Source organism: Priapulus caudatus, unplaced genomic scaffold (genome assembly GCF_000485595.1).
Source record: "Priapulus caudatus unplaced genomic scaffold, Priapulus_caudatus-5.0.1 Scaffold198, whole genome shotgun sequence".
In the NCBI taxonomy this organism is placed as follows: Eukaryota; Metazoa; Priapulida; class Priapulimorpha; order Priapulimorphida; family Priapulidae; genus Priapulus; species Priapulus caudatus.
Window position 1 is genome coordinate 158,229 of NW_014577259.1, and position 7,874 is coordinate 166,102.

The window sequence follows — 7,874 nt, forward strand, 5'->3', positions numbered from 1 at the left end:
GAGAGAGAAAAAGAGAAAGAAGAGAGAGAAAAAGAAAGAGAGAGAGAAAGAGAGAGAGAGAGAGAGGGGGGGAGAGAGAGAGAGAGAGAGAGAGAGAGAGCGAGAGAGCGACCGCGCGCACCCACGCATACGCACCTTACGCACACACGCACGCGCGCACTCACTCACTCACGTATATGTGTGCACGTGTGTGCGTGCGCACGTGTGTATGCGTGGGTGAAAGAGAGAGACGAGAGAGAGAGAGAATGCACAGGAGAGGGGGAAAGCGATTAAGTCCGTCTGGGTGTGCTGTGTGTAAACAAACTACCAAAGTTAGAATTTTGTCAACGCACGCGCGCAAAAGACGCGCATAAACTACTCTACTTGAGAGTTTTACGACATTCGACGTTCTAACGTAACGCGCTTTCAAAATAAATAGAAGCAGGATGCAAACGAAGCCCCTTTCTCGGTCAATCGTTCCGCGGTTTCGCGAACGATCCGAGTGAGTGGGATGCAGCGCAGCAGGATGTGCGCCACGTGTGCTACACCCGGCGACAATGCAACCATCTGTCAGCGACATACCACTGTATGAACTGTACGTGACCTGTTCAAACCACACCACGGGCGCTGCCATTATTTTGATCACGTGCTTCAAATCATGCATTTGATTGGTTAATCCAAAAACTGTTGCCTGAATCCGTCGCCTAGTCAGCGACTGTTCAGCGACTGGGCAACATTTCAGCGACGAGTTTCTGGCGTCAAAATCGGTGACGCCGTGCAGCGCACACGTGGCGATTTCTCGGCGATTTTGTTGCTGGCAACAAAATCGCCGGTACTGTCGATAAAAATCGCCACGTGTGCGCCGGGCTTAAACGGCGGGGAGGGCCCTGAACACGTCTCACGTATACAGAATACTCGCCATCGTGCAGAGAATCTGCTGACCGGCTGTGGCACGGATTCGTGCAGTGGTTGCACGGTGCGTGCAGCGATGCATGTTGCCAAGAGCGTATAAAGAAGTATACCTTCTTAATACGCTTTTGATGTTGCGCAGCAAGCGTCGCCCCCCCCCCGCATCATCACCCGCGGTTTACCGTGAGCTGCTGATGCGATTTCGCGACTCTTTCGCCGCGCGTTATCTCCCACGCACAACTCCCACGCACAACTCTCTCACGTGCTGCTACCATGTGTCGTGTACATGTGTGACTATGGGCGGCTGTCATAGCACGCTCGGCTTCGATTAGCAGTATTTACACATCAGCCGACGCAACATGGTGCGAATTCCCTCCCGATATTCCGATGAATTATTCTACTTGCCCGCCAGGCAATCGAGTTAGGGATGAAAGGAATTAACGCCTATATCGAGCGAGGTCGTATATATAGTGAGCTTTTGAGTTATCTGTAGATGGAGCGAAGGAACTTTACCGTTCTGCGCTGATGGAGCAAGAAAACTTTCCCGTTCTCTGTAGCTGAAGTGAGGGAGCTCTCTCTTTCTTTGTAGATGAAGTGAGTGAGCTCTCTCTTTCTCTGTAGCTGAAGTGAGGAAACTCTCTCTTTCTCTGTAGATAAAGTGAGGGAACTCTCTCTTTCTCTGTAGATGAAGTGAGATAATTTTCTCTTTCTCCGCAGTTGGAGCACGAAAACCCTCTCTTTCTCTGTAGATGGATTGAGGAATGGAACTCTTCCTTTCTCTGTAGCCGAAGTTAGGCAACTCTCTCCTTCTCTGTAGATGGGGTGAGGGAACTCTCTCTCTTTCTCTGTAGATGGAGTGAGGGAACTTTCTCTTTCTCTGTAGATGGAGTGAGAGAACTTTCTCTTTCTCTGTAGATGGAGTGAGAGAATTCTCTCTTTCTCTGTAGCTGAAGTGAGGGAACTCTCTCTTTCTCTGTAGATGGAGTGAGGGAACTTTCTCTTTCTCTGTAGCTGAAGTTAGGGAACTCTCTCTTTCTCTGTAGATGAAGTGAGGGAACTCTTCATTTCTCTGTAGCCGAAGTTAGGGAACGCCGAGCAACTGCACAAACTGAGGGCTTATCAGATTTCACGGCATTCATGAAGCATTGCAATAATGCGTGGCGCCTTTTTCGCCCTTCCCCCCATGCACACGCGCATATCTCCCGGCTACCGCGTTCCCCCCACACACGCATATCTCTCGGCTACCGTATCCCCCCCACACACGCATATCTCTCGGCTACCGTATTTCTCTCCCACCTCCCACCCCACAAGCGAATATCTCTCTTGCTACCGTATCCCCCCCTCCCACACACACGCATATCTCTCGGCTACCGTATTCCCCCCCCCCACACACACACACACGCATATCTCTCGGATACCGTATTCTCGCCACAGTCACTTGGAAAATGATGGTAAATAAACAGAAAATGTATTTACTACCCACGTTTCAATGTTTGTGTATCCATTTTCGACTAATAATCCCACGTCAATGCCGTTCAAATGCTCCTTCGCAACACGCAATCTCATCGCACGCACACCACTGCGCACAAACTCACAGAAAGATATAGCAAGATTCTTTGTTGCAAGAATTTTACGTGTGATTATTAGTCGATAAAGAATACATAAACGTTGAGACTTTGGGAGTAAATACATTTCGTCTTTATTTACGATCATTTTATTACTAAAACGTTCCAGGTGCGTGTGATTCTCACTTACGCTCATTTTCTTGCTCGCGCTCTCTCCTCGTTCTCTCTCTATCTCACTCTCACTCTCTTTTTCGCACTCTCTCTTTCTTTCTTGCGTGCGCTCATGCACTGGATCCCTCTCTCTCCCTTGCCCCCCCCACCCTCTCTCTCTCTCTCTCTCTCTCTCTCTCTCTCTCTCTCTCTCTCTCTCTCTCTCTTTCTCTCTCTCTCTCTCTCGCTTTCTCTCTCTCTTAATTTCTACTTAGTTCCATCTCTTTTTTTCCCAACTCTCTGACTGCCTGATTGTTTACATGTCAGCGTGTCTGTTAACTTGTTTGTCTAAACTCCCGTCCGATAAGTCTCTCTCCTTCTTAGTTCCAAGGACCGGTCATGAATCGAAACTGAATCAAAGTTCGAAGTTGTGTATTGACGTCAGTCTCGCAACCCCTTAATCCGTATGTTCTGTCTGGCAATCTGCCTTTAAGTTTTTTTTAGCACTTCTCTATAGTGATCTAGTAATGGGCAACCGCACGTCGCAGACTGTGGGTATACCTACCATTAATATTACATTACCAATTTTATAAATTCAAAACCAGTACCAATTACAATAGGCTCACGGTCTGACCACGACTCTAATGACAATAAAAAAATAAATTAAAAAAAGTTCGGAGGCCTACATGCACTAAGGCCACAGTATCGTTGCTACTCTTTCATACTCGGTGTTAACTGCACGCTGACAAGTCACGACGATCGGCTTTAAATAGAAACACTCAGCATCAGGTACTGGCGAGTAACACCGTAATTTAACCCAGCAGGGTGTTGCGCCTCCCTATAGTCTGTTCAGTCACATTATTGTATTCAAATTGCAAGATGTCTATATACTACAGTAGACTATAATGTGGTGACATGAGCCATTATCTTTAATCCACCGACATGTATGTGGTACTTTCGGACAAATTAACTTGCGGCATCCAGACTATATGGTCTATAGGCACGACATGCGGAGCGATGCTAGTACATACGTACATGCTACGTACATACGTACATGCTACGTATAGCACGCGACATGACATACGTATTATGTGGGGGTTAGGGTTAGGGTTATATGCAGGTTTTTAGTCGCGTTCGTATATGGCAGGCGAGCTGGGACACAAATGGCATTTAGTGACTATCATATATTCCATTTAGTGACAGTCATTAAATCAACCAATCAGGTACAACATATTTTTTCTCAGCCAATCATAGTGTAAAGTGTGGGTTGCAGATTTTAGAAATAGTAGTTGGGTGTTTAGAAATGTTGCGACGGTGGTTGTATAATGGGTTAATCGGCGGCAGCGCGTTTGATGTAGTATGGATGATGGAGTCGAGAAACGGTTGAGAGTGAGTTGTTGTGTATGTGTGCAGCGGGTGTGGTTGTCCGCGCGCGCGATTGATTTCTTTGCTAGAAACGTATAAATGGAAGGTTCTTGCTTGAAAGGGGGAACGGACGAGTGCGGGTTACGCGGATGCGTGCCTCTGTGCGCACGCACGGGGGTGCGGCTTTTGAGAAACAAGAATACTATGAGCTAAACACAACTGCTTAGACTTTGGAGTTTTCCTTCATCTCTACAACAAATCTACTTTGAAACGGTAACATCCCCGCTTCGTTACAATAGGCATGGAATTATTGACAAACACTAAATTATCAAGTGTAAGACACTAAATGATTTATAGTGACAGTCACTAAATACCATTTGTGTCCCACATCGCCTGCCATATTCGTACGCTATTCTCATCTCAGAAGAGAAGGTAAATCCGAACGCAAACCACGAACGTCGCCGCGGGATTGCAGGCTGTCGAGTAGATGGTTTTAATAATCTTAATAATTTAAATCTTAATCTTAAAATCTTAATAATTTTAATAATTTTAATAAAAGATAAAGCTAGCTGTTCGCCGATCGAGCAAATATAAATAAAAGGAGAAAGAGAGAGAGAGAGAGAGAGAGAGAGAGAGAGAGAGAGAGAGAGGGGGGTCAGATAAGGGGAAGGGAGGCATAGATAGCTTATAGTTATAGAGAGAGAGAGAGAGAGAGAGAGAGAGAGAGAGGAGAGACAGAACAGAGAGAGCGAGGGAGAGTAGAGAGAGAGAGAGAGAAGGGCGAGAGAAGCGATCCGCGCGCCAGCCACGCATACAGCACGCTTACGCACACACGCACCGCAGCACTCACCTCACTCCACGTATAAATGTGTGCACGTGTGTGCGTGCGCACAAGTGTGTAGCGTGGGTGAAAGAGAGAAGACGAGAGAGAGAGAGAATGCACAGGATGAGGGGAAAAGCGATTTAAGTCGTCTGGGTGCTGCTGTTGATGAAACAAACTACCAAAGTTAGAAATTTTGTCAACGCACTGCGCCGCAAAAAGAGCGCGCAATAAACTACTCTACTTGAGAGTTTTTAGCGACATTCGACGTTCTAACGTAAGCGCGCTTTCAAAAAAATAGATAGGCAGGATGCAAGCGAAGCCCCCTTTCTCGTCAAGTCGTTCCACGGTTATCGCCGAAGCGATCCGAGTGAGTGGGATTTCAGCGCAGGCAGGATGTGCGCCCGCAGTGTGCTACACCCGCGACAATGCAAACCATCTGTCAAGGACATGTACACACTTGGTATGACTGTACGTGACCATGTACAGAACCACACCACACGGGCCTGCCATATTTTGATCAGGGTGCTTCGAATCATGCATGTTGATTGGTTAATCCAAAAACATGTTGGCCTGAAATCCGTCGCCTAGTCAGCGACTGTGCAGCGACTGGGCAACGATGTTCAGCGACGAGTTTCTGGCCGTCAAAATGTTCGGTGACGCCGTGCAGCCACACGTGGCTGAATTTGCTCGGCGATTTTTGTTGCTGGCACAAAATCGCCGGTACTGTGCGATAAAAATCGCGCACGTGTGCGCCGGGCATAAACGGCGGAGGGGCGCCTGACAGCGTCTTCACGTATACAGAATACTCGCCATCGTGCAGAGAATCTGCTGACCGGCTGTGGCAGACGGAATTCGTGCAGTGGTTGCACGGTGCGTGGCAGCGATGCATTGTTGCCATGGCAGAGCGTAGATAAAGAGGTATACCATTCTTAAATACGCTTTTTGATGTTCGCAGCAAGCAGTCGCCACCGCCCCCCCCCGGCATCATCACCCCGCGGTTTACCAGTGACGCTGCTGATGGCTGGATTTCGCGACTCCTTTTCGCCGCGCGTTATCTTCGCCAACGCACAATCTCCAGCGCAATGGACATCTCTAGATCCTCGCGCTGCACCATGTGTCGTGTAACATGTGTGAACTATGGGCGGCTGTCATAGCACGCATCGGCTTGGATTAGAGTAGTAATTACATCATCACCGACACAACTGGTGGCGAATTCCGCTCCGAATATCCGATGAATTTATTCTACTTGCCCGCAGCAATCGAGTTAGGGATGAAAGGATTAACCGCCTATTCGAGCGAGGTCTGTATATATAGTAGACGCTTTTGAGTTATCTGTAAAGATGGAGCTGAAGGAACTTTACCGGTTCTGGCGCCTGATGTGAGCAAGATAAAACTTTCGCCGTTCTTCTGTAGTGAAGTGGAGGGAGCTCTTCGTGCTTTACTTTGTAGATGAAGTGAGTGAGCTCTCTCTTTCTCGTACTGGAAGTGAGGGAACTCTTCTCTTTTCTCTGGTAGATAAAGTGAAGGGACTCTCTCTTCTTCTGTAGTGATGAAGGAAAATAATTCTTCTTTCTCCACGCAGTTGGGAGCAGCGAAAAACGCTCATCTTTCTCTGTAACTGGATTCAGGAAAGGAAGTGCTTGCTTTCTCTGTAGCCGAAGTTAGGCAACCTCTCCTTCTCTGTAGATGGGTGAGGGAACTCTCTCTCTTCTACTGTAGATGAGTTGATGGGAACTTTCATACTTTTCTCTTGTAGATGGAGTGAGAGAATTCTCTCTTGCTCTGTGAGCGAAGTGAGGGAACTCTCTGTCTTTCTCTGTAGATGAGTGAGGGAACTTTCTCTTTCTCTGTAGCTGAAGTTAGGGAACTCTCTGCTTCTCTGTAGATGAAGAGGAACTCTTCATTTCTCTGTTAGCGCGAAGTTAGGGAACGCCGAGCAACTGCAGCAAACCTGAGGGGCTTTATCAGATTTCACGGCATTTCATGAAGCATTTGCGATAATGCGTGGCCCTTTTTCGCCACCTTCCCCGCATAGCACATCGCGCATATCTCCCGGCTCCTTCACCGCACACACGCGATCGGTCCACACCCCCCACAGCACGCATATCTCTCGCTACGTATTCCCCCCCCCAACACCACTCTCTCACCGCATATTCTCGCTCAACCCGCAATATCTCCGGCTACCGTTCGCCCCACCACACACGCATATGCTCTCGCTACGCGTATTTCTCGCCCCACCCCACAAAGCGGCATATTTGTTGCTATATCCGTATTCCCCCCCCCACATCACCAGCAGAGAGAGAGAGAGAGAAAAAAAGAGAAAGAGAGAGAGAGAGAGAGAGAGAGAGAGAGAGAAAACGAAAAGTAGAGCGGACCGATCGAGCTTCAACGGTGACATTCTCAGTTGCTTCATAATGTCTCGTAAAATCCGTAAGCAGTAATTTCCTGTGTGACAAATATCTAGGAGGTTCAGGGTGACTGCATATTACTGCACGCTCCCACGTGATTTCCCAGGTCAGGTACACGCCCTCCACTTAGCCTAATTACTGTCAAATTAGCCTAGTATGTCGCCTGAACGTATGTCACTTCATGGCGGATGTTAATGACAACATTAAATAGTCAAGTGTCAAGTGGCCACAGAGTCGACACTGAAACTGCGCCAACTTACGTGGGCGTTGACCGTCAGATGGCGTTTTAGTGACGTCATGGAAATGGTACGTTATGCTGACTCTTGGATTAAGGCACGTAGGGGCCTACTGCAGCAACAACGGCCTACCGTAACGTTCAGCGGCAAAGCAGCAGCGAATGGCCTTAGCCACACTGCAGGCAATACCGACTGGCGTTTTTCTGGTCAGGTTTTTCTCGTTTCTCGCTGCAAAAAATGGCAGACATTTTAAGTTTGTAAACTCGCGACTGTTGAATGTTATAGATGGGCTTAACATTGATTTCGAAGTCCATTGATATGAATGGTCAATTGTTTTCTCTGAGCTGGGCAGCCTTGCGCAATGAATGTCTCATATCTTATAAAATCGAATTTCCCTGAACGCATAAATTGTCTTTCATCATATGCCATTGCAATCTTC